This window comes from Salminus brasiliensis, chromosome 11, assembly GCF_030463535.1.
Source record: "Salminus brasiliensis chromosome 11, fSalBra1.hap2, whole genome shotgun sequence".
Taxonomy (NCBI): Eukaryota; Metazoa; Chordata; class Actinopteri; order Characiformes; family Bryconidae; genus Salminus; species Salminus brasiliensis.
In genome coordinates this window covers 31,924,175-31,943,194 of record NC_132888.1, presented here as the reverse complement: position 1 = coordinate 31,943,194, position 19,020 = coordinate 31,924,175, and the positions used below count along the sequence as shown (strand labels likewise).

Genomic DNA, 19,020 nt, shown 5'->3' with positions numbered 1-19,020 from the left:
AACAAATATGGTCTTAGCTATGAAATTTGAATCCTCTAGTTTGCAAGGTGCTTCTGCTTACGGCCGTTCCACCCTTAGAATGCCTGATCTCGTCTGATCTCAGAAGCTACCTAGGGTTGGGCCTGGTTAGTACTTGAATGGGAGACTGTCTGGGAATACCAGGTGTTGTAAGCTTTTCCAATCCTGTAAACAATTAAAGCTTACATTTCCATGTTATTTACATCTTTTGCACAAATTTGTAGTTGAAACTCTTTTGTGTTGTAAATGTTGATGTGTTGAAATGGAATGCTTTTGCTTGGTTTTGAACAAATATGGTCTTAGCTATGAAATTTGAATCCTCTAGTTTGCAAGGTGCTTCTGCTTACGGCCATTCCACCCTTAGAATGCCTGATCTCGTCTGATCTCAGAAGCTACCTAGGGTTGGGCCTGGTTCGTACTTGAATGGGAGACTGTCTGGGAATACCAGGTGTTGTAAGCTTTTCCAATCCTGCAAACAATTAAAGCTTACATTTCCATGTTATTTACATCTTTTGCACAAATTTGTAGATGAAACTCTTTTGTGTTGTAAATGTTGATGTGTTGAAATGGAATGCTTTGTGTTGTAAATGTTGATGTGTTGAAATGGAATGCTTTTGCTTGGTTTTGAACAAATATGATCTTAGCTATGAAATTTGAATCCTCTAGTTTGCAAGGTGCTTCTGCTTACGGCCATTCCACCCTTAGAATGCCTGATCTCGTCTGATCTCAGAAGCTACCTAGGGTTGGGCCTGGTTAGTACTTGAATGGGAGACTGTCTGGGAATATCAGGTGTTGTAAGCTTTTCCAATCCTGCAAACAATTAAAGCTTACATTTCCATGTTATTTACATCTTTTGCACAAATTTGTAGTTGAAACTCTTTTGTGTTGTAAATGTTGATGTGTTGAAATGGAATGCTTTGTGTTGTAAATGTTGATGTGTTGAAATGGAATGCTTTTGCTTGGTTTTGAACAAATATGATCTTAGCTATGAAATTTGAATCCTCTAGTTTGCAAGGTGCTTCTGCTTACGGCCATTCCACCCTTAGAATGCCTGATCTCGTCTGATCTCAGAAGCTACCTAGGGTTGGGCCTGGTTAGTACTTGAATGGGAGACTGTCTGGGAATATCAGGTGTTGTAAGCTTTTCCAATCCTGCAAACAATTAAAGCTTACATTTCCATGTTATTTACATCTTTTGCACAAATTTGTAGTTGAAACTCTTTTGTGTTGTAAATGTTGATGTGTTGAAATGGAATGCTTTTGCTTGGTTTTGAACAAATATGGTCTTAGCTATGAAATTTGAATCCTCTAGTTTGCAAGGTGCTTCTGCTTACGGCCATTCCACCCTTAGAATGCCTGATCTCGTCTGATCTCAGAAGCTACCTAGGGTTGGGCACAGTTAGTACTTGAATGGGAGACTGTCTGGGAATACCAGGTGTTGTAAGCTTTTCCAATCCTGCAAACAATTAAAGCTTACATTTCCATGTTATTTACATCTTTTGCACAAATTTGTAGTTGAAACTCTTTTGTGTTGTAAATGTTGATGTGTTGAAATGGAATGCTTTTGCTTGGTTTTGAACAAATATGGTCTTAGCTATGAAATTTGAATCCTCTAGTTTGCAAGGTGCTTCTGCTTGCGGCCATTCCATCCTTAGAATGCCTGATCTTGTCTCATCTCAGAAGCTACCAAGGGTTGGGCCTGGTTAGTACTTGAATGGGAGACTGTCTGGGAATACCAGGTGTTGTAAGCTTTTCCAATCCTGCAAACAATTAAAGCTTACATTTCCATGTTATTTACATCTTTTGCACAAATTTGTAGTTGAAACTCTTTTGTGTTGTAAATATTGATGTGTTGAAATGGAATGCTTTTGCTTGGTTTTGAACAAATATGGTCTTAGCTATGAAATTTGAATCCTCTAGTTTGCAAGGTGCTTCTGCTTGCGGCCATTCCATCCTTAGAATGCCTGATCTTGTCTCATTTCAGAAGCTACCAAGGGTTGGGCCTGGTTAGTACTTGAATGGGAGACTGTCTGGGAATACCAGGTGTTTTAAGCTTTTCCAATCCTGCAAACAATTAAAGCTTACATTTCCATGTTATTTACATCTTTTGAATAAATTTGTAGATGAAACTCTTTTGTGTTGTAAATGTTGATGTGTTGAAATGGAATGCTTTGTGTTGTAAATGTTGATGTGTTGAAATGGAATGCTTTTGCTTGGTTTTGAACAAATATGGTCTTAGCTATGAAATTTGAATCCTCTAGTTTGCAAGGTGCTTCTGCTTACGGCCATTCCACCCTTAGAATGCCTGATCTCGTCTGATCTCACAAGCTACCTAGGGTTGGGCCTGGTTACTAATTGAATGGGAGACTGTCTGGGAATATCAGGTGTTGTAAGCTTTTCCAATCCTGCAAACAATTAAAGCTTACATTTCCATGTTATTTACATCTTTTGCACAAATTTGTAGTTGAAACTCTTTTGTGTTGTAAATGTTGATGTGTTGAAATGGAATGCTTTTGCTTGGTTTTGAACAAATATGGTCTTAGCTATGAAATTTGAATCCTCTAGTTTGCAAGGTGCTTCTGCTTACGGCCATTCCACCCTTAGAATGCCTGATCTCGTCTGATCTCAGAAGCTACCTAGGGTTGGGCTTGGTTAGTACTTGAATGGGAGACTGTCTGGGAATATCAGGTGTTGTAAGCTTTTCCAATCCTGCAAACAATTAAAGCTTACATTTCCATGTTATTTACATCTTTTGCACAAATTTGTAGATGAAACTCTTTTGTGTTGTAAATGTTGATGTGTTGAAATGGAATGCTTTGTGTTGTAAATGTTGATGTGTTGAAATGGAATGCTTTTGCTTGGTTTTGAACAAATATGGTCTTAGCTATGAAATTTGAATCCTCTAGTTTGCAAGGTGCTTCTGCTTGCGGCCATTCCATCCTTAGAATGCCTGATCTTGTCTCATCTCAGAAGCTACCAAGGGTTGGGCCTGGTTAGTACTTGAATGGGAGACTGTCTGGGAATACCAGGTGTTGTAAGCTTTTCCAATCCTGCAAACAATTAAAGCTTACATTTCCATGTTATTTACATCTTTTGCACAAATTTGTAGTTGAAACTCTTTTGTGTTGTAAATATTGATGTGTTGAAATGGAATGTTTTTGCTTGGTTTTGAACAAATATGGTCTTAGCTATGAAATTTGAATCCTCTAGTTTGCAAGGTGCTTTTGCTTGCGGCCATTCCGTCCTTAGAATGCCTGATCTTGTCTCATCTCAGAAGCTACCAAGGGTTGGGCCTGGTTAGTACTTGAATGGGAGACTGTCTGGGAATACCAGGTGTTGTAAGCTTTTCCAATCCTGCAAACAATTAAAGCTTACATTTCCATGTTATTTACATCTTTTGCACAAATTTGTAGTTGAAACTCTTTTGTGTTGTAAATATTGATGTGTTGAAATGGAATGCTTTTGCTTGGTTTTGAACAAATATGGTCTTAGCTATGAAATTTGAATCCTCTAGTTTGCTAGGTGCTTCTGCTTACGGCCATTCCACCCTCAGAATGCCTGATCTCGTCTGATCTCAGAAGCTACCTAGGGTTGGGCCTGGTTAGTACTTGAATGGGAGACTGTCTGGGAATACCAGGTGTTGTAAGCTTTTCCAATCCTGCAAACAATTAAAGCTTACATTTCCATGTTATTTACATCTTTTGCACAAATTTGTAGTTGAAACTCTTTTGTGTTGTAAATGTTGATGTGTTGAAATGGAATGCTTTTGCTTGGTTTTGAACAAATATGGTCTTAGCTATGAAATTTGAATCCTCTAGGTTTGCAAGGTGCTTCTGCCTACGGCCATTCCACCCTTAGAATGCCTGATCTCGTCTGATCTCAGAAGCTACCTAGGGTTGGGCCTGGTTAGTACTTGAATGGGAGACTGTCTGGGAATACCAGGTGTTGTAAGCTTTTCCAATCCTGCAAACAATTAAAGCTTACATTTCCATGTTATTTACATCTTTTGCACAAATTTGTAGTTGAAACTCTTTTGTGTTGTAAATGTTGATGTGTTGAAATGGAATGCTTTTGCTTGGTTTTGAACAAATATGGTCTTAGCTATGAAATTTGAATCCTCTAGTTTGCAAGGTGCTTCTGCTTACGGCCGTTCCACCCTTAGAATGCCTGATCTCGTCTGATCTCAGAAGCTACCTAGGGTTGGGCCTGGTTAGTACTTGAATGGGAGACTGTCTGGGAATACCAGGTGTTGTAAGCTTTTCCAATCCTGCAAACAATTAAAGCTTACATTTCCATGTTATTTACATCTTTTGCACAAATTTGTAGTTGAAACTCTTTTGTGTTGTAAATGTTGATGTGTTGAAATGGAATGCTTTTGCTTGGTTTTGAACAAATATGGTCTTAGCTATGAAATTTGAATCCTCTAGGTTTGCAAGGTGCTTCTGCTTACGGCCATTCCACCCTTAGAATGCCTGATCTCGTCTGATCTCAGAAGCTACCTAGGGTTGGGCCTGGTTAGTACTTGAATGGGAGACTGTCTGGGAATACCAGGTGTTGTAAGCTTTTCCAATCCTGCAAACAATTAAAGCTTACATTTCCATGTTATTTACATCTTTTGCACAAATTTCTAGATGAAACTCTTTTGTGTTGTAAATGTTGATGTGTTAAAATGGAATGCTTTGTGTTGTAAATGTTGATGTGTTGAAATGGAATGCTTTTGCTTGGTTTTGAATAAATATGGTCTTAGCTATGAAATTTGAATCCTCTAGTTTGCAAGGTGCTTCTGCTTGCGGCCATTCCATCCTTAGAATGCCTGATCTTGTCTCATCTCAGAAGCTACCAAGGGTTGGGCCTGGTTAGTACTTGAATGGGAGACTGTCTGGGAATACCAGGTGTTGTAAGCTTTTCCAATCCTGCAAACAATTAAAGCTTACATTTCCATGTTATTTACATCTTTTGCACAAATTTGTAGTTGAAACTCTTTTGTGTTGTAAATGTTGATGTGTTGAAATGGAATGCTTTTGCTTGGTTTTGAACAAATATGGTCTTAGCTATGAAATTTGAATCCTCTAGTTTGCAAGGTGCTTCTGCTTACGGCCGTTCCACCCTTAGAATGCCTGATCTCGTCTGATCTCAGAAGCTACCTAGGGTTGGGCCTGGTTAGTACTTGAATGGGAGACTGTCTGGGAATACCAGGTGTTGTAAGCTTTTCCAATCCTGCAAACAATTAAAGCTTACATTTCCATGTTATTTACATCTTTTGCACAAATTTGTAGTTGAAACTCTTTTGTGTTGTAAATGTTGATGTGTTGAAATGGAATGCTTTTGCTTGGTTTTGAACAAATATGGTCTTAGCTATGAAATTTGAATCCTCTAGTTTGCAAGGTGCTTCTGCTTACGGCCATTCCACCCTTAGAATGCCTGATCTCGTCTGATCTCAGAAGCTACCTAGGGTTGGGCACGGTTAGTACTTGAATGGGAGACTGTCTGGGAATACCAGGTGTTGTAAGCTTTTCCAATCCTGCAAACAATTAAAGCTTACATTTCCATGTTATTTACATCTTTTGCACAAATTTGTAGTTGAAACTCTTTTGTGTTGTAAATGTTGATGTGTTGAAATGGAATGCTTTTGCTTGGTTTTGAACAAATATGGTCTTAGCTATGAAATTTGAATCCTCTAGGTTTGCAAGGTGCTTCTGCTTACGGCCATTTCACCCTTAGAATGCCTGATCTCGTCTGATCTCAGAAGCTACCTAGGGTTGGGCCTGGTTAGTACTTGAATGGGAGACTGTCTGGGAATACCAGGTGTTGTAAGCTTTTCCAATCCTGCAAACAATTAAAGCTTACATTTCCATGTTATTTACATCTTTTGCACAAATTTGTAGTTGAAACTCTTTTGTGTTGTAAATGTTGATGTGTTGAAATGGAATGCTTTGTGTTGTAAATGTTGATGTGTTGAAATGGAATGCTTTTGCTTGGTTTTGAACAAATATGGTCTTAGCTATGAAATTTGAATCCTCTAGTTTGCAAGGTGCTTCTGCTTACGGCCATTCCACCCTTAGAATGCCTGATCTCGTCTGATCTCAGAAGCTACCTAGGGTTGGGCCTGGTTAGTAATTGAATGGGAGACTGTCTGGGAATATCAGGTGTTGTAAGCTTTTCCAATCCTGCAAACAATTAAAGCTTACATTTCCATGTTATTTACATCTTTTGCACAAATTTGTAGTTGAAACTCTTTTGTGTTGTAAATGTTGATGTGTTGAAATGGAATGCTTTTGCTTGGTTTTGAACAAATATGGTCTTAGCTATGAAATTTGAATCCTCTAGTTTGGAAGGTGCTTCTGCTTACGGCCATTCCACCCTTAGAATGCCTGATCTCGTCTGATCTCAGAAGCTACCTAGGGTTGGGCCTGGTTAGTACTTGAATGGGAGACTGTCTGGGAATATCAGGTGTTGTAAGCTTTTCCAATCCTGCAAACAATTAAAGCTTACATTTCCATGTTATTTACATCTTTTGCACAAATCTGTAGTTGAAACTCTTTTGTGTTGTAAATGTTGATGTGTTGAAATGGAATGCTTTTGCTTGGTTTTGAACAAATATGGTCTTAGCTATGAAATTTGAATCCTCTAGTTTGCAAGGTGCTTCTGCTTGCGGCCATTCCATCCTTAGAATGCCTGATCTTGTCTCATCTCAGAAGCTACCAAGGGTTGGGCCTGGTTAGTACTTGAATGGGAGACTGTCTGGGAATACCAGGTGTTGTAAGCTTTTCCAATCCTGCAAACAATTAAAGCTTACATTTCCATGTTATTTACATCTTTTGCACAAATTTGTAGTTGAAACTCTTTTGTGTTGTAAATGTTGATGTGTTGAAATGGAATGCTTTGTGTTGTAAATGTTGATGTGTTGAAATGGAATGCTTTTGCTTGGTTTTGAACAAATATGGTCTTAGCTATGAAATTTGAATCCTCTAGTTTGCAAGGTGCCTCTGCTTACGGCCGTTCCACCCTTAGAATGCCTGATCTCGTCTGATCTCAGAAGCTACCTAGGGTTGGGCCTGGTTAGTACTTGAATGGGAGACTGTCTGGGAATACCAGGTGTTGTAAGCTTTTCCAATCCTGCAAACAATTAAAGCTTACATTTCCATGTTATTTACATCTTTTGCACAAATTTGTAGTTGAAACTCTTTTGTGTTGTAAATGTTGATGTGTTGAAATGGAATGCTTTTGCTTGGTTTTGAACAAATATGGTCTTAGCTATGAAATTTGAATCCTCTAGTTTGCAAGGTGCTTCTGCTTACGGCCATTCCACCCTTAGAATGCCTGATCTCGTCTGATCTCAGAAGCTACCTAGGGTTGGGCACGGTTAGTACTTGAATGGGAGACTGTCTGGGAATACCAGGTGTTGTAAGCTTTTCCAATCCTGCAAACAATTAAAGCTTACATTTCCATGTTAATTACATCTTTTGCACAAATTTGTAGTTGAAACTCTTTTGTGTTGTAAATGTTGATGTGTTGAAATGGAATGCTTTTGCTTGGTTTTGAACAAATATGGTCTTAGCTATGAAATTTGAATCCTCTAGTTTGCAAGGTGCTTCTGCTTGCGGCCATTCCATCCTTAGAATGCCTGATCTTGTCTCATCTCAGAAGCTACCAAGGGTTGGGCCTGGTTAGTACTTGAATGGGAGACAGTCTGGGAATACCAGGTGTTGTAAGCTTTTCCAATCCTGCAAACAATTAAAGCTTACATTTCCATGTTATTTACATCTTTTGCACAAATTTGTAGTTGAAACTCTTTTGTGTTGTAAATGTTGATGTGTTGAAATGGAATGCTTTTGCTTGGTTTTGAACAAATATGGTCTTAGCTATGAAATTTGAATCCTCTAGGTTTGCAAGGTGCTTCTGCTTACGGCCATTCCACCCTTAGAATGCCTGATCTCGTCTGATCTCAGAAGCTACCTAGGGTTGGGCCTGGTTAGTACTTGAATGGGAGACTGTCTGGGAATACCAGGTGTTGTAAGCTTTTCCAATCCTGCAAACAATTAAAGCTTACATTTCCATGTTATTTACATCTTTTGCACAAATTTCTAGATGAAACTCTTTTGTGTTGTAAATGTTGATGTGTTAAAATGGAATGCTTTGTGTTGTAAATGTTGATGTGTTGAAATGGAATGCTTTTGCTTGGTTTTGAATAAATATGGTCTTAGCTATGAAATTTGAATCCTCTAGTTTGCAAGGTGCTTCTGCTTGCGGCCATTCCATCCTTAGAATGCCTGATCTTGTCTCATCTCAGAAGCTACCAAGGGTTGGGCCTGGTTAGTACTTGAATGGGAGACTGTCTGGGAATACCAGGTGTTGTAAGCTTTTCCAATCCTGCAAACAATTAAAGCTTACATTTCCATGTTATTTACATCTTTTGCACAAATTTGTAGTTGAAACTCTTTTGTGTTGTAAATGTTGATGTGTTGAAATGGAATGCTTTGTGTTGTAAATGTTGATGTGTTGAAATGGAATGCTTTTGCTTGGTTTTGAACAAATATGGTCTTAGCTATGAAATTTGAATCCTCTAGTTTGCAAGGTGCTTCTGCTTACGGCCATTCCACCCTTAGAATGCCTGATCTCGTCTGATCTCAGAAGCTACCTAGGGTTGGGCCTGGTTAGTAATTGAATGGGAGACTGTCTGGGAATATCAGGTGTTGTAAGCTTTTCCAATCCTGCAAACAATTAAAGCTTACATTTCCATGTTATTTACATCTTTTGCACAAATTTGTAGTTGAAACTCTTTTGTGTTGTAAATGTTGATGTGTTGAAATGGAATGCTTTTGCTTGGTTTTGAACAAATATGGTCTTAGCTATGAAATTTGAATCCTCTAGTTTGCAAGGTGCTTCTGCTTACGGCCATTCCACCCTTAGAATGCCTGATCTCGTCTGATCTCAGAAGCTACCTAGGGTTGGGCACGGTTAGTACTTGAATGGGAGACTGTCTGGGAATACCAGGTGTTGTAAGCTTTTCCAATCCTGCAAACAATTAAAGCTTACATTTCCATGTTATTTACATCTTTTGCACAAATTTGTAGTTGAAACTCTTTTGTGTTGTAAATGTTGATGTGTTGAAATGGAATGCTTTTGCTTGGTTTTGAACAAATATGGTCTTAGCTATGAAATTTGAATCCTCTAGGTTTGCAAGGTGCTTCTGCTTACGGCCATTCCACCCTTAGAATGCCTGATCTCGTCTGATCTCAGAAGCTACCTAGGGTTGGGCCTGGTTAGTACTTGAATGGGAGACTGTCTGGGAATACCAGGTGTTGTAAGCTTTTCCAATCCTGCAAACAATTAAAGCTTACATTTCCATGTTATTTACATCTTTTGCACAAATTTGTAGATGAAACTCTTTTGTGTTGTAAATGTTGATGTGTTAAAATGGAATGCTTTGTGTTGTAAATGTTGATGTGTTGAAATGGAATGCTTTTGCTTGGTTTTGAACAAATATGGTCTTAGCTATGAAATTTGAATCCTCTAGTTTGCAAGGTGCTTCTGCTTACGGCCATTCCACCCTTAGAATGCCTGATCTCGTCTGATCTCAGAAGCTACCTAGGGTTGGGCCTGTCTGGGAATATCAGATGTTGTAAGCTTTTCCAATCCTGCAAACAATTAAAGCTTACATTTCCATGTTATTTACATCTTTTGCACAAATTTGTAGTTGAAACTCTTTTGTGTTGTAAATGTTGATGTGTTGAAATGGAATGCTTTTGCTTGGTTTTGAACAAATATGGTCTTAGCTATGAAATTTGAATCCTCTAGTTTGGAAGGTGCTTCTGCTTACGGCCATTCCACCCTTAGAATGCCTGATCTCGTCTGATCTCAGAAGCTACCTAGGGTTGGGCCTGGTTAGTACTTGAATGGGAGACTGTCTGGGAATACCAGGTGTTGTAAGCTTTTCCAATCCTGCAAACAATTAAAGCTTACATTTCCATGTTATTTACATCTTTTGCACAAATTTGTAGTTGAAACTCTTTTGTGTTGTAAATGTTGATGTGTTGAAATGGAATGCTTTTGCTTGGTTTTGAACAAATATGGTCTTAGCTATGAAATTTGAATCCTCTAGTTTGCAAGGTGCTTCTGCTTACGGCCATTCCACCCTTAGAATGCCTGATCTCGTCTGATCTCAGAAGCTACCTAGGGTTGGGCCTGGTTAGTACTTGAATGGGAGACTGTCTGGGAATATCAGGTGTTGTAAGCTTTTCCAATCCTGCAAACAATTAAAGCTTACATTTCCATGTTATTTACATCTTTTGCACAAATCTGTAGTTGAAACTCTTTTGTGTTGTAAATGTTGATGTGTTGAAATGGAATGCTTTTGCTTGGTTTTGAACAAATATGGTCTTAGCTATGAAATTTGAATCCTCTAGTTTGCAAGGTGCTTCTGCTTACGGCCATTCCACCCTTAGAATGCCTGATCTCGTCTGATCTCAGAAGCTACCTAGGGTTGGGCCTGGTTAGTACTTGAATGGGAGACTGTCTGGGAATACCAGGTGTTGTAAGCTTTTCCAATCCTGCAAACAATTAAAGCTTACATTTCCATGTTATTTACATCTTTTGCACAAATTTGTAGATGAAACTCTTTTGTGTTGTAAATGTTGATGTGTTAAAATGGAATGCTTTGTGTTGTAAATGTTGATGTGTTGAAATGGAATGCTTTTGCTTGGTTTTGAACAAATATGGTCTTAGCTATGAAATTTGAATCCTCTAGTTTGCAAGGTGCTTCTGCTTGCGGCCATTCCATCCTTAGAATGCCTGATCTTGTCTCATCTCAGAAGCTACCAAGGGTTGGGCCTGGTTAGTACTTGAATGGGAGACTGTCTGGGAATACCAGGTGTTGTAAGCTTTTCCAATCCTGCAAACAATTAAAGCTTACATTTCCATGTTATTTACATCTTTTGCACAAATTTGTAGTTGAAACTCTTTTGTGTTGTAAATGTTGATGTGTTGAAATGGAATGCTTTGTGTTGTAAATGTTGATGTGTTGAAATGGAATGCTTTTGCTTGGTTTTGAACAAATATGGTCTTAGCTATGAAATTTGAATCCTCTAGTTTGCAAGGTGCTTCTGCTTGCGGCCATTCCATCCTTAGAATGCCTGATCTTGTCTCATCTCAGAAGCTACCAAGGGTTGGGCCTGGTTAGTACTTGAATGGGAGACTGTCTGGGAATACCAGGTGTTGTAAGCTTTTCCAATCCTGCAAACAATTAAAGCTTACATTTCCATGTTTTTTACATCTTTTGCACAAATTTGTAGTTGAAACTCTTTTGTGTTGTAAATGTTGATGTGTTGAAATGGAATGCTTTGTGTTGTAAATGTTGATGTGTTGAAATGGAATGCTTTTGCTTGGTTTTGAACAAAATTGGTCTTAGCTATGAAATTTGAATCCTCTAGTTTGCAAGGTGCTTCTGCTTACGGCCATTCCACCCTTAGAATGCCTGCTCTCGTCTGATCTCAGAAGCTACCTAGGGTTGGGCCTGGTTAGTACTTGAATGGGAGACTGTCTGGGAATATCAGGTGTTGTAAGCTTTTCCAATCCTGCAAACAATTAAAGCTTACATTTCCATGTTATTTACATCTTTTGCACAAATTTGTAGTTGAAACTCTTTTGTGTTGTAAATGTTGATGTGTTGAAATGGAATGCTTTTGCTTGGTTTTGAACAAATATGGTCTTAGCTATGAAATTTGAATCCTCTAGTTTGCAAGGTGCTTCTGCTTACGGCCATTCCACCCTTAGAATGCCTGATCTCGTCTGATCTCAGAAGCTACCTAGGGTTGGGCACGGTTAGTACTTGAATGGGAGACTGTCTGGGAATACCAGGTGTTGTAAGCTTTTCCAATCCTGCAAACAATTAAAGCTTACATTTCCATGTTATTTACATCTTTTGCACAAATTTGTAGATGAAACTCTTTTGTGTTGTAAATGTTGATGTGTTGAAATGGAATGCTTTGTATTGTAAATGTTGATGTGTTGAAATGGAATGCTTTTGCTTGGTTTTGAACAAATATGGTCTTAGCTATGAAATTTGAATCCTCTAGGTTTGCAAGGTGCTTCTGCCTACGGCCATTCCACCCTTAGAATGCCTGATCTCGTCTGATCTCAGAAGCTACCTAGGGTTGGGCCTGGTTAGTACTTGAATGGGAGACTGTCTGGGAATACCAGGTGTTGTAAGCTTTTCCAATCCTGCAAACAATTAAAGCTTACATTTCCATGTTATTTACATCTTTTGCACAAATTTGTAGTTGAAACTCTTTTGTGTTGTAAATGTTGATGTGTTGAAATGGAATGCTTTTGCTTGGTTTTGAACAAATATGGTCTTAGCTATGAAATTTGAATCCTCTAGGTTTGCAAGGTGCTTCTGCTTACGGCCATTCCACCCTTAGAATGCCTGATCTCGTCTGATCTCAGAAGCTACCTAGGGTTGGGCCTGGTTAGTACTTGAATGGGAGACTGTCTGGGAATATCAGGTGTTGTAAGCTTTTCCAATCCTGCAAACAATTAAAGCTTACATTTCCATGTTATTTACATCTTTTGCACAAATTTGTAGATGAAACTCTTTTGTGTTGTAAATGTTGATGTGTTAAAATGGAATGCTTTGTGTTGTAAATGTTGATGTGTTGAAATGGAATGCTTTTGCTTGGTTTTGAACAAATATGGTCTTAGCTATGAAATTTGAATCCTCTAGTTTGCAAGGTGCTTCTGCTTGCGGCCATTCCATCCTTAGAATGCCTGATCTTGTCTCATCTCAGAAGCTACCAAGGGTTGGGCCTGGTTAGTACTTGAATGGGAGACTGTCTGGGAATACCAGGTGTTGTAAGCTTTTCCAATCCTGCAAACAATTAAAGCTTACATTTCCATGTTTTTTACATCTTTTGCACAAATTTGTAGTTGAAACTCTTTTGTGTTGTAAATGTTGATGTGTTGAAATGGAATGCTTTGTGTTGTAAATGTTGATGTGTTGAAATGGAATGCTTTTGCTTGGTTTTGAACAAATATGGTCTTAGCTATGAAATTTGAATCCTCTAGTTTGCAAGGTGCTTCTGCTTACGGCCATTCCACCCTTAGAATTCCTGATCTCGTCTGATCTCAGAAGCTACCTAGGGTTGGGCCTGGTTAGTACTTGAATGGGAGACTGTCTGGGAATACCAGGTGTTGTAAGCTTTTCCAATCCTGCAAACAATTAAAGCTTACATTTCCATGTTATTTACATCTTTTGCACAAATTTGTAGTTGAAACTCTTTTGTGTTGTAAATGTTGATGTGTTGAAATGGAATGCTTTTGCTTGGTTTTGAACAAATATGGTCTTAGCTATGAAATTTGAATCCTCTAGTTTGCAAGGTGCTTCTGCTTACGGCCATTCCACCCTTAGAATGCCTGATCTCGTCTGATCTCAGAAGCTACCAAGGGTTGGGCCTGGTTAGTACTTGAATGGGAGACTGTCTGGGAATATCAGGTGTTGTAAGCTTTTCCAATCCTGCAAACAATTAAAGCTTACATTTCCATGTTATTTACATCTTTTGCACAAATTTGTAGTTGAAACTCTTTTGTGTTGTAAATGTTGATGTGTTGAAATGGAATGCTTTTGCTTGGTTTTGAACAAATATGGTCTTAGCTATGAAATTTGAATCCTCTAGTTTGCAAGGTGCTTCTGCTTACGGCCATTCCACCCTTAGAATGCCTGATCTCGTCTGATCTCAGAAGCTACCTAGGGTTGGGCCTGGTTAGTACTTGAATGGGAGACTGTCTGGGAATACCAGGTGTTGTAAGCTTTTCCAATCCTGCAAACAATTAAAGCTTACATTTCCATGTTATTTACATCTTTTGCACAAATTTCTAGATGAAACTCTTTTGTGTTGTAAATGTTGATGTGTTAAAATGGAATGCTTTGTGTTGTAAATGTTGATGTGTTGAAATGGAATGCTTTTGCTTGGTTTTGAATAAATATGGTCTTAGCTATGAAATTTGAATCCTCTAGTTTGCAAGGTGCTTCTGCTTGCGGCCATTCCATCCTTAGAATGCCTGATCTTGTCTCATATCAGAAGCTACCAAGGGTTGGGCCTGGTTAGTACTTGAATGGGAGACTGTCTGGGAATACCAGGTGTTGTAAGCTTTTCCAATCCTGCAAACAATTAAAGCTTACATTTCCATGTTATTTACATCTTTTGCACAAATTTGTAGTTGAAACTCTTTTGTGTTGTAAATGTTGATGTGTTGAAATGGAATGCTTTGTGTTGTAAATGTTGATGTGTTGAAATGGAATGCTTTTGCTTGGTTTTGAACAAATATGGTCTTAGCTATGAAATTTGAATCCTCTAGTTTGCAAGGTGCTTCTGCTTACGGCCATTCCACCCTTAGAATGCCTGATCTCGTCTGATCTCAGAAGCTACCTAGGGTTGGGCCTGGTTAGTACTTGAATGGGAGACTGTCTGGGAATACCAGGTGTTGTAAGCTTTTCCAATCCTGCAAACAATTAAAGCTTACATTTCCATGTTATTTACATCTTTTGCACAAATTTCTAGATGAAACTCTTTTGTGTTGTAAATGTTGATGTGTTAAAATGGAATGCTTTGTGTTGTAAATGTTGATGTGTTGAAATGGAATGCTTTTGCTTGGTTTTGAATAAATATGGTCTTAGCTATGAAATTTGAATCCTCTAGTTTGCAAGGTGCTTCTGCTTGCGGCCATTCCATCCTTAGAATGCCTGATCTTGTCTCATCTCAGAAGCTACCAAGGGTTGGGCCTGGTTAGTACTTGAATGGGAGACTGTCTGGGAATACCAGGTGTTGTAAGCTTTTCCAATCCTGCAAACAATTAAAGCTTACATTTCCATGTTATTTACATCTTTTGCACAAATTTGTAGTTGAAACTCTTTTGTGTTGTAAATGTTGATGTGTTGAAATGGAATGCTTTGTGTTGTAAATGTTGATGTGTTGAAATGGAATGCTTTTGCTTGGTTTTGAACAAATATGGTCTTAGCTATGAAATTTGAATCCTCTAGTTTGCAAGGTGCTTCTGCTTACGGCCATTCCACCCTTAGAATGCCTGATCTCGTCTGATCTCAGAAGCTACCTAGGGTTGGGCCTGTCTGGGAATATCAGGTGTTGTAAGCTTTTCCAATCCTGCAAACAATTAAAGCTTACATTTCCATGTTATTTACATCTTTTGCACAAATTTGTAGTTGAAACTCTTTTGTGTTGTAAATGTTGATGTGTTGAAATGGAATGCTTTTGCTTGGTTTTGAACAAATATGGTCTTAGCTATGAAATTTGAATCCTCTAGTTTGGAAGGTGCTTCTGCTTACGGCCATTCCACCCTTAGAATGCCTGATCTCGTCTGATCTCAGAAGCTACCTAGGGTTGGGCCTGGTTAGTACTTGAATGGGAGACTGTCTGGGAATACCAGGTGTTGTAAGCTTTTCCAATCCTGCAAACAATTAAAGCTTACATTTCCATGTTATTTACATCTTTTGCACAAATTTGTAGTTGAAACTCTTTTGTGTTGTAAATGTTGATGTGTTGAAATGGAATGCTTTTGCTTGGTTTTGAACAAATATGGTCTTAGCTATGAAATTTGAATCCTCTAGTTTGCAAGGTGCTTCTGCTTACGGCCATTCCACCCTTAGAATGCCTGATCTCGTCTGATCTCAGAAGCTACCTAGGGTTGGGCCTGGTTAGTACTTGAATGGGAGACTGTCTGGGAATATCAGGTGTTGTAAGCTTTTCCAATCCTGCAAACAATTAAAGCTTACATTTCCATGTTATTTACATCTTTTGCACAAATCTGTAGTTGAAACTCTTTTGTGTTGTAAATGTTGATGTGTTGAAATGGAATGCTTTTGCTTGGTTTTGAACAAATATGGTCTTAGCTATGAAATTTGAATCCTCTAGTTTGCAAGGTGCTTCTGCTTACGGCCATTCCACCCTTAGAATGCCTGATCTCGTCTGATCTCAGAAGCTACCTAGGGTTGGGCCTGGTTAGTACTTGAATGGGAGACTGTCTGGGAATACCAGGTGTTGTAAGCTTTTCCAATCCTGCAAACAATTAAAGCTTACATTTCCATGTTATTTACATCTTTTGCACAAATTTGTAGATGAAACTCTTTTGTGTTGTAAATGTTGATGTGTTAAAATGGAATGCTTTGTGTTGTAAATGTTGATGTGTTGAAATGGAATGCTTTTGCTTGGTTTTGAACAAATATGGTCTTAGCTATGAAATTTGAATCCTCTAGTTTGCAAGGTGCTTCTGCTTGCGGCCATTCCATCCTTAGAATGCCTGATCTTGTCTCATCTCAGAAGCTACCAAGGGTTGGGCCTGGTTAGTACTTGAATGGGAGACTGTCTGGGAATACCAGGTGTTGTAAGCTTTTCCAATCCTGCAAACAATTAAAGCTTACATTTCCATGTTTTTTACATCTTTTGCACAAATTTGTAGTTGAAACTCTTTTGTGTTGTAAATGTTGATGTGTTGAAATGGAATGCTTTGTGTTGTAAATGTTGATGTGTTGAAATGGAATGCTTTTGCTTGGTTTTGAACAAATATGGTCTTAGCTATGAAATTTGAATCCTCTAGTTTGCAAGGTGCTTCTGCTTACGGCCATTCCACCCTTAGAATTCCTGATCTCGTCTGATCTCAGAAGCTACCTAGGGTTGGGCCTGGTTAGTACTTGAATGGGAGACTGTCTGGGAATACCAGGTGTTGTAAGCTTTTCCAATCCTGCAAACAATTAAAGCTTACATTTCCATGTTATTTACATCTTTTGCACAAATTTGTAGTTGAAACTCTTTTGTGTTGTAAATGTTGATGTGTTGAAATGGAATGCTTTTGCTTGGTTTTGAACAAATATGGTCTTAGCTATGAAATTTGAATCCTCTAGTTTGCAAGGTGCTTCTGCTTACGGCCATTCCACCCTTAGAATGCCTGATCTCGTCTGATCTCAGAAGCTACCAAGGGTTGGGCCTGGTTAGTACTTGAATGGGAGACTGTCTGGGAATATCAGGTGTTGTAAGCTTTTCCAATCCTGCAAACAATTAAAGCTTACATTTCCATGTTATTTACATCTTTTGCACAAATTTGTAGTTGAAACTCTTTTGTGTTGTAAATGTTGATGTGTTGAAATGGAATGCTTTTGCTTGGTTTTGAACAAATATGGTCTTAGCTATGAAATTTGAATCCTCTAGTTTGCAAGGTGCTTCTGCTTACGGCCATTCCACCCTTAGAATGCCTGATCTCGTCTGATCTCAGAAGCTACCTAGGGTTGGGCCTGGTTAGTACTTGAATGGGAGACTGTCTGGGAATACCAGGTGTTGTAAGCTTTTCCAATCCTGCAAACAATTAAAGCTTACATTTCCATGTTATTTACATCTTTTGCACAAATTTCTAGATGAAACTCTTTTGTGTTGTAAATGTTGATGTGTTAAAATGGAATGCTTTGTGTTGTAAATGTTGATGTGTTGAAATGGAATGCTTTTGCTTGGTTTTGAATAAATATGGTCTTAGCTATGAAATTTGAATCCTCTAGTTTGCAAGGTGCTTCTGCTTGCGGCCATTCCATCCTTAGAATGCCTGATCTTGTCTCATATCAGAAGCTACCAAGGGTTGGGCCTGGTTAGTACTTGAATGGGAGACTGTCTGGGAATACCAGGTGTTGTAAGCTTTTCCAATCCTGCAAACAATTAAAGCTTACATTTCCATGTTATTTACATCTTTTGCACAAATTTGTAGTTGAAACTCTTTTGTGTTGTAAATGTTGATGTGTTGAAATGGAATGCTTTTGCTTGGTTTTGAACAAATATGGTCTTAGCTATGAAATTTGAATCCTCTAGTTTGCAAGGTGCTTCTGCTTACGGCCGTTCCACCCTTAGAATGCCTGATCTCGTCTGATCTCAGAAGCTACCTAGGGTTGGGCCTGGTTAGTACTTGAATGGGAGACTGTCTGGGAATACCAGGTGTTGTAAGCTTTTCCAATCCTGCAAACAATTAAAGCTTACATTTCCATGTTATTTACATCTTTTGCACAAATTTGTAGTTGAAACTCTTTTGTGTTGTAAATGTTGATGTGTTGAAATGGAATGCTTTTGCTTGGTTTTGAACAAATATGGTCTTAGCTATGAAATTTGAATCCTCTAGTTTGCAAGGTGCTTCTGCTTACGGCCATTCCACCCTTAGAATGCCTGATCTCGTCTGATCTCAGAAGCTACCTAGGGTTGGGCCTGGTTAGTACTTGAATGGGAGACTGTCTGGGAATACCAGGTGTTGTAAGCTTTTCCAATCCTGCAAACAATTAAAGCTTACATTTCCATGTTATTTACATCTTTTGCACAAATTTGTAGATGAAACTCTTTTGTGTTGTAAATGTTGATGTGTTGAAATGGAATGCTTTGTGTTGTAAATGTTGATGTGTTGAAATGGAATGCTTTTGCTTGGTTTTGAACAAATATGGTCTTAGCTATGAAATTTGAATCCTCTAGTTTGCAAGGTGCTTCTGCTTACGGCCATTCCACCCTTAGAATGCCTGATCTCGTCTGATCTCAGAAGCTACCTAGGGTTGGGCACGGTTAGTACTTGAATGGGAGACTGTCTGGGAATACCAGGTGTTGTAAGCTTTTCCAATCCTGCAAACAATTAAAGCTTACATTTCCATGTTATTTACATCTTTTGCACAAATTTGTAGTTGAAACTCTTTTGTGTTGTAAATGTTGATGTGTTGAAATGGAATGCTTTTGCTTGGTTTTGAACAAATATGGTCTTAGCTATGAAATTTGAATCCTCTAGGTTTGCAAGGTGCTTCTGCTTACGGCCATTCCACCCTTAGAATGCCTGATCTCGTCTGATCTCAGAAGCTACCTAGGGTTGGGCCTGGTTAGTACTTGAATGGGAGACTGTCTGGGAATACCAGGTGTTGTAAGCTTTTCCAATCCTGCAAACAATTAAAGCTTACATTTCCATGTTATTTACATCTTTTGCACAA

General features: G+C 38.6%; 54 pseudogenes; all 54 read left to right on the top strand.

Moving 5' to 3' along the window:
- Nucleotides 1-55: 55 nt before the first annotated feature.
- LOC140571535 (5S ribosomal RNA) lies at nucleotides 56-174 on the top strand (annotated as a pseudogene).
- A 185-nt stretch (nucleotides 175-359) lies between these two features.
- On the top strand, nucleotides 360-478 carry LOC140571656 (5S ribosomal RNA; annotated as a pseudogene).
- A 222-nt stretch (nucleotides 479-700) lies between these two features.
- LOC140570704 (5S ribosomal RNA) lies at nucleotides 701-819 on the top strand (annotated as a pseudogene).
- A 222-nt stretch (nucleotides 820-1,041) lies between these two features.
- On the top strand, nucleotides 1,042-1,160 carry LOC140570702 (5S ribosomal RNA; annotated as a pseudogene).
- A 185-nt stretch (nucleotides 1,161-1,345) lies between these two features.
- LOC140567101 (5S ribosomal RNA) lies at nucleotides 1,346-1,464 on the top strand (annotated as a pseudogene).
- Nucleotides 1,465-1,649: 185 nt separating this feature from the next.
- On the top strand, nucleotides 1,650-1,768 carry LOC140568058 (5S ribosomal RNA; annotated as a pseudogene).
- Nucleotides 1,769-2,294: 526 nt separating this feature from the next.
- LOC140568297 (5S ribosomal RNA) lies at nucleotides 2,295-2,413 on the top strand (annotated as a pseudogene).
- Nucleotides 2,414-2,598: 185 nt separating this feature from the next.
- Nucleotides 2,599-2,717, top strand: LOC140572092 (5S ribosomal RNA; annotated as a pseudogene).
- Nucleotides 2,718-2,939: 222 nt separating this feature from the next.
- Nucleotides 2,940-3,058, top strand: LOC140568057 (5S ribosomal RNA; annotated as a pseudogene).
- Nucleotides 3,059-3,243: 185 nt separating this feature from the next.
- On the top strand, nucleotides 3,244-3,362 carry LOC140568122 (5S ribosomal RNA; annotated as a pseudogene).
- Nucleotides 3,363-3,547: 185 nt separating this feature from the next.
- Nucleotides 3,548-3,666, top strand: LOC140570222 (5S ribosomal RNA; annotated as a pseudogene).
- A 186-nt stretch (nucleotides 3,667-3,852) lies between these two features.
- On the top strand, nucleotides 3,853-3,971 carry LOC140571852 (5S ribosomal RNA; annotated as a pseudogene).
- Nucleotides 3,972-4,156: 185 nt separating this feature from the next.
- On the top strand, nucleotides 4,157-4,275 carry LOC140571534 (5S ribosomal RNA; annotated as a pseudogene).
- A 186-nt stretch (nucleotides 4,276-4,461) lies between these two features.
- On the top strand, nucleotides 4,462-4,580 carry LOC140569260 (5S ribosomal RNA; annotated as a pseudogene).
- Nucleotides 4,581-4,802: 222 nt separating this feature from the next.
- LOC140568056 (5S ribosomal RNA) lies at nucleotides 4,803-4,921 on the top strand (annotated as a pseudogene).
- Nucleotides 4,922-5,106: 185 nt separating this feature from the next.
- On the top strand, nucleotides 5,107-5,225 carry LOC140571532 (5S ribosomal RNA; annotated as a pseudogene).
- A 185-nt stretch (nucleotides 5,226-5,410) lies between these two features.
- LOC140572887 (5S ribosomal RNA) lies at nucleotides 5,411-5,529 on the top strand (annotated as a pseudogene).
- Nucleotides 5,530-5,715: 186 nt separating this feature from the next.
- Nucleotides 5,716-5,834, top strand: LOC140571480 (5S ribosomal RNA; annotated as a pseudogene).
- Nucleotides 5,835-6,056: 222 nt separating this feature from the next.
- LOC140566045 (5S ribosomal RNA) lies at nucleotides 6,057-6,175 on the top strand (annotated as a pseudogene).
- Nucleotides 6,176-6,360: 185 nt separating this feature from the next.
- On the top strand, nucleotides 6,361-6,479 carry LOC140570701 (5S ribosomal RNA; annotated as a pseudogene).
- A 185-nt stretch (nucleotides 6,480-6,664) lies between these two features.
- LOC140568055 (5S ribosomal RNA) lies at nucleotides 6,665-6,783 on the top strand (annotated as a pseudogene).
- Nucleotides 6,784-7,005: 222 nt separating this feature from the next.
- Nucleotides 7,006-7,124, top strand: LOC140571531 (5S ribosomal RNA; annotated as a pseudogene).
- Nucleotides 7,125-7,309: 185 nt separating this feature from the next.
- On the top strand, nucleotides 7,310-7,428 carry LOC140572886 (5S ribosomal RNA; annotated as a pseudogene).
- Nucleotides 7,429-7,918: 490 nt separating this feature from the next.
- Nucleotides 7,919-8,037, top strand: LOC140569259 (5S ribosomal RNA; annotated as a pseudogene).
- A 222-nt stretch (nucleotides 8,038-8,259) lies between these two features.
- On the top strand, nucleotides 8,260-8,378 carry LOC140568054 (5S ribosomal RNA; annotated as a pseudogene).
- Nucleotides 8,379-8,600: 222 nt separating this feature from the next.
- Nucleotides 8,601-8,719, top strand: LOC140566044 (5S ribosomal RNA; annotated as a pseudogene).
- A 185-nt stretch (nucleotides 8,720-8,904) lies between these two features.
- On the top strand, nucleotides 8,905-9,023 carry LOC140572885 (5S ribosomal RNA; annotated as a pseudogene).
- Nucleotides 9,024-9,209: 186 nt separating this feature from the next.
- On the top strand, nucleotides 9,210-9,328 carry LOC140569258 (5S ribosomal RNA; annotated as a pseudogene).
- Nucleotides 9,329-9,831: 503 nt separating this feature from the next.
- On the top strand, nucleotides 9,832-9,950 carry LOC140569257 (5S ribosomal RNA; annotated as a pseudogene).
- Nucleotides 9,951-10,135: 185 nt separating this feature from the next.
- Nucleotides 10,136-10,254, top strand: LOC140570700 (5S ribosomal RNA; annotated as a pseudogene).
- Nucleotides 10,255-10,439: 185 nt separating this feature from the next.
- On the top strand, nucleotides 10,440-10,558 carry LOC140569256 (5S ribosomal RNA; annotated as a pseudogene).
- Nucleotides 10,559-10,780: 222 nt separating this feature from the next.
- LOC140568053 (5S ribosomal RNA) lies at nucleotides 10,781-10,899 on the top strand (annotated as a pseudogene).
- A 222-nt stretch (nucleotides 10,900-11,121) lies between these two features.
- On the top strand, nucleotides 11,122-11,240 carry LOC140568052 (5S ribosomal RNA; annotated as a pseudogene).
- Nucleotides 11,241-11,462: 222 nt separating this feature from the next.
- LOC140566428 (5S ribosomal RNA) lies at nucleotides 11,463-11,581 on the top strand (annotated as a pseudogene).
- Nucleotides 11,582-11,766: 185 nt separating this feature from the next.
- On the top strand, nucleotides 11,767-11,885 carry LOC140572883 (5S ribosomal RNA; annotated as a pseudogene).
- A 223-nt stretch (nucleotides 11,886-12,108) lies between these two features.
- Nucleotides 12,109-12,227, top strand: LOC140571850 (5S ribosomal RNA; annotated as a pseudogene).
- Nucleotides 12,228-12,413: 186 nt separating this feature from the next.
- On the top strand, nucleotides 12,414-12,532 carry LOC140570699 (5S ribosomal RNA; annotated as a pseudogene).
- Nucleotides 12,533-12,754: 222 nt separating this feature from the next.
- On the top strand, nucleotides 12,755-12,873 carry LOC140568050 (5S ribosomal RNA; annotated as a pseudogene).
- Nucleotides 12,874-13,095: 222 nt separating this feature from the next.
- Nucleotides 13,096-13,214, top strand: LOC140569971 (5S ribosomal RNA; annotated as a pseudogene).
- A 185-nt stretch (nucleotides 13,215-13,399) lies between these two features.
- On the top strand, nucleotides 13,400-13,518 carry LOC140566358 (5S ribosomal RNA; annotated as a pseudogene).
- Nucleotides 13,519-13,703: 185 nt separating this feature from the next.
- LOC140569255 (5S ribosomal RNA) lies at nucleotides 13,704-13,822 on the top strand (annotated as a pseudogene).
- Nucleotides 13,823-14,385: 563 nt separating this feature from the next.
- Nucleotides 14,386-14,504, top strand: LOC140569252 (5S ribosomal RNA; annotated as a pseudogene).
- A 222-nt stretch (nucleotides 14,505-14,726) lies between these two features.
- Nucleotides 14,727-14,845, top strand: LOC140568049 (5S ribosomal RNA; annotated as a pseudogene).
- A 503-nt stretch (nucleotides 14,846-15,348) lies between these two features.
- Nucleotides 15,349-15,467, top strand: LOC140569251 (5S ribosomal RNA; annotated as a pseudogene).
- Nucleotides 15,468-15,652: 185 nt separating this feature from the next.
- Nucleotides 15,653-15,771, top strand: LOC140570697 (5S ribosomal RNA; annotated as a pseudogene).
- Nucleotides 15,772-15,956: 185 nt separating this feature from the next.
- Nucleotides 15,957-16,075, top strand: LOC140569250 (5S ribosomal RNA; annotated as a pseudogene).
- A 222-nt stretch (nucleotides 16,076-16,297) lies between these two features.
- On the top strand, nucleotides 16,298-16,416 carry LOC140568048 (5S ribosomal RNA; annotated as a pseudogene).
- A 222-nt stretch (nucleotides 16,417-16,638) lies between these two features.
- Nucleotides 16,639-16,757, top strand: LOC140569970 (5S ribosomal RNA; annotated as a pseudogene).
- A 185-nt stretch (nucleotides 16,758-16,942) lies between these two features.
- Nucleotides 16,943-17,061, top strand: LOC140566347 (5S ribosomal RNA; annotated as a pseudogene).
- Nucleotides 17,062-17,246: 185 nt separating this feature from the next.
- LOC140569249 (5S ribosomal RNA) lies at nucleotides 17,247-17,365 on the top strand (annotated as a pseudogene).
- Nucleotides 17,366-17,891: 526 nt separating this feature from the next.
- On the top strand, nucleotides 17,892-18,010 carry LOC140571530 (5S ribosomal RNA; annotated as a pseudogene).
- Nucleotides 18,011-18,195: 185 nt separating this feature from the next.
- LOC140569247 (5S ribosomal RNA) lies at nucleotides 18,196-18,314 on the top strand (annotated as a pseudogene).
- A 222-nt stretch (nucleotides 18,315-18,536) lies between these two features.
- On the top strand, nucleotides 18,537-18,655 carry LOC140572882 (5S ribosomal RNA; annotated as a pseudogene).
- Nucleotides 18,656-18,841: 186 nt separating this feature from the next.
- LOC140569246 (5S ribosomal RNA) lies at nucleotides 18,842-18,960 on the top strand (annotated as a pseudogene).
- The last annotated feature ends 60 nt before the right edge of the window (nucleotides 18,961-19,020 follow it).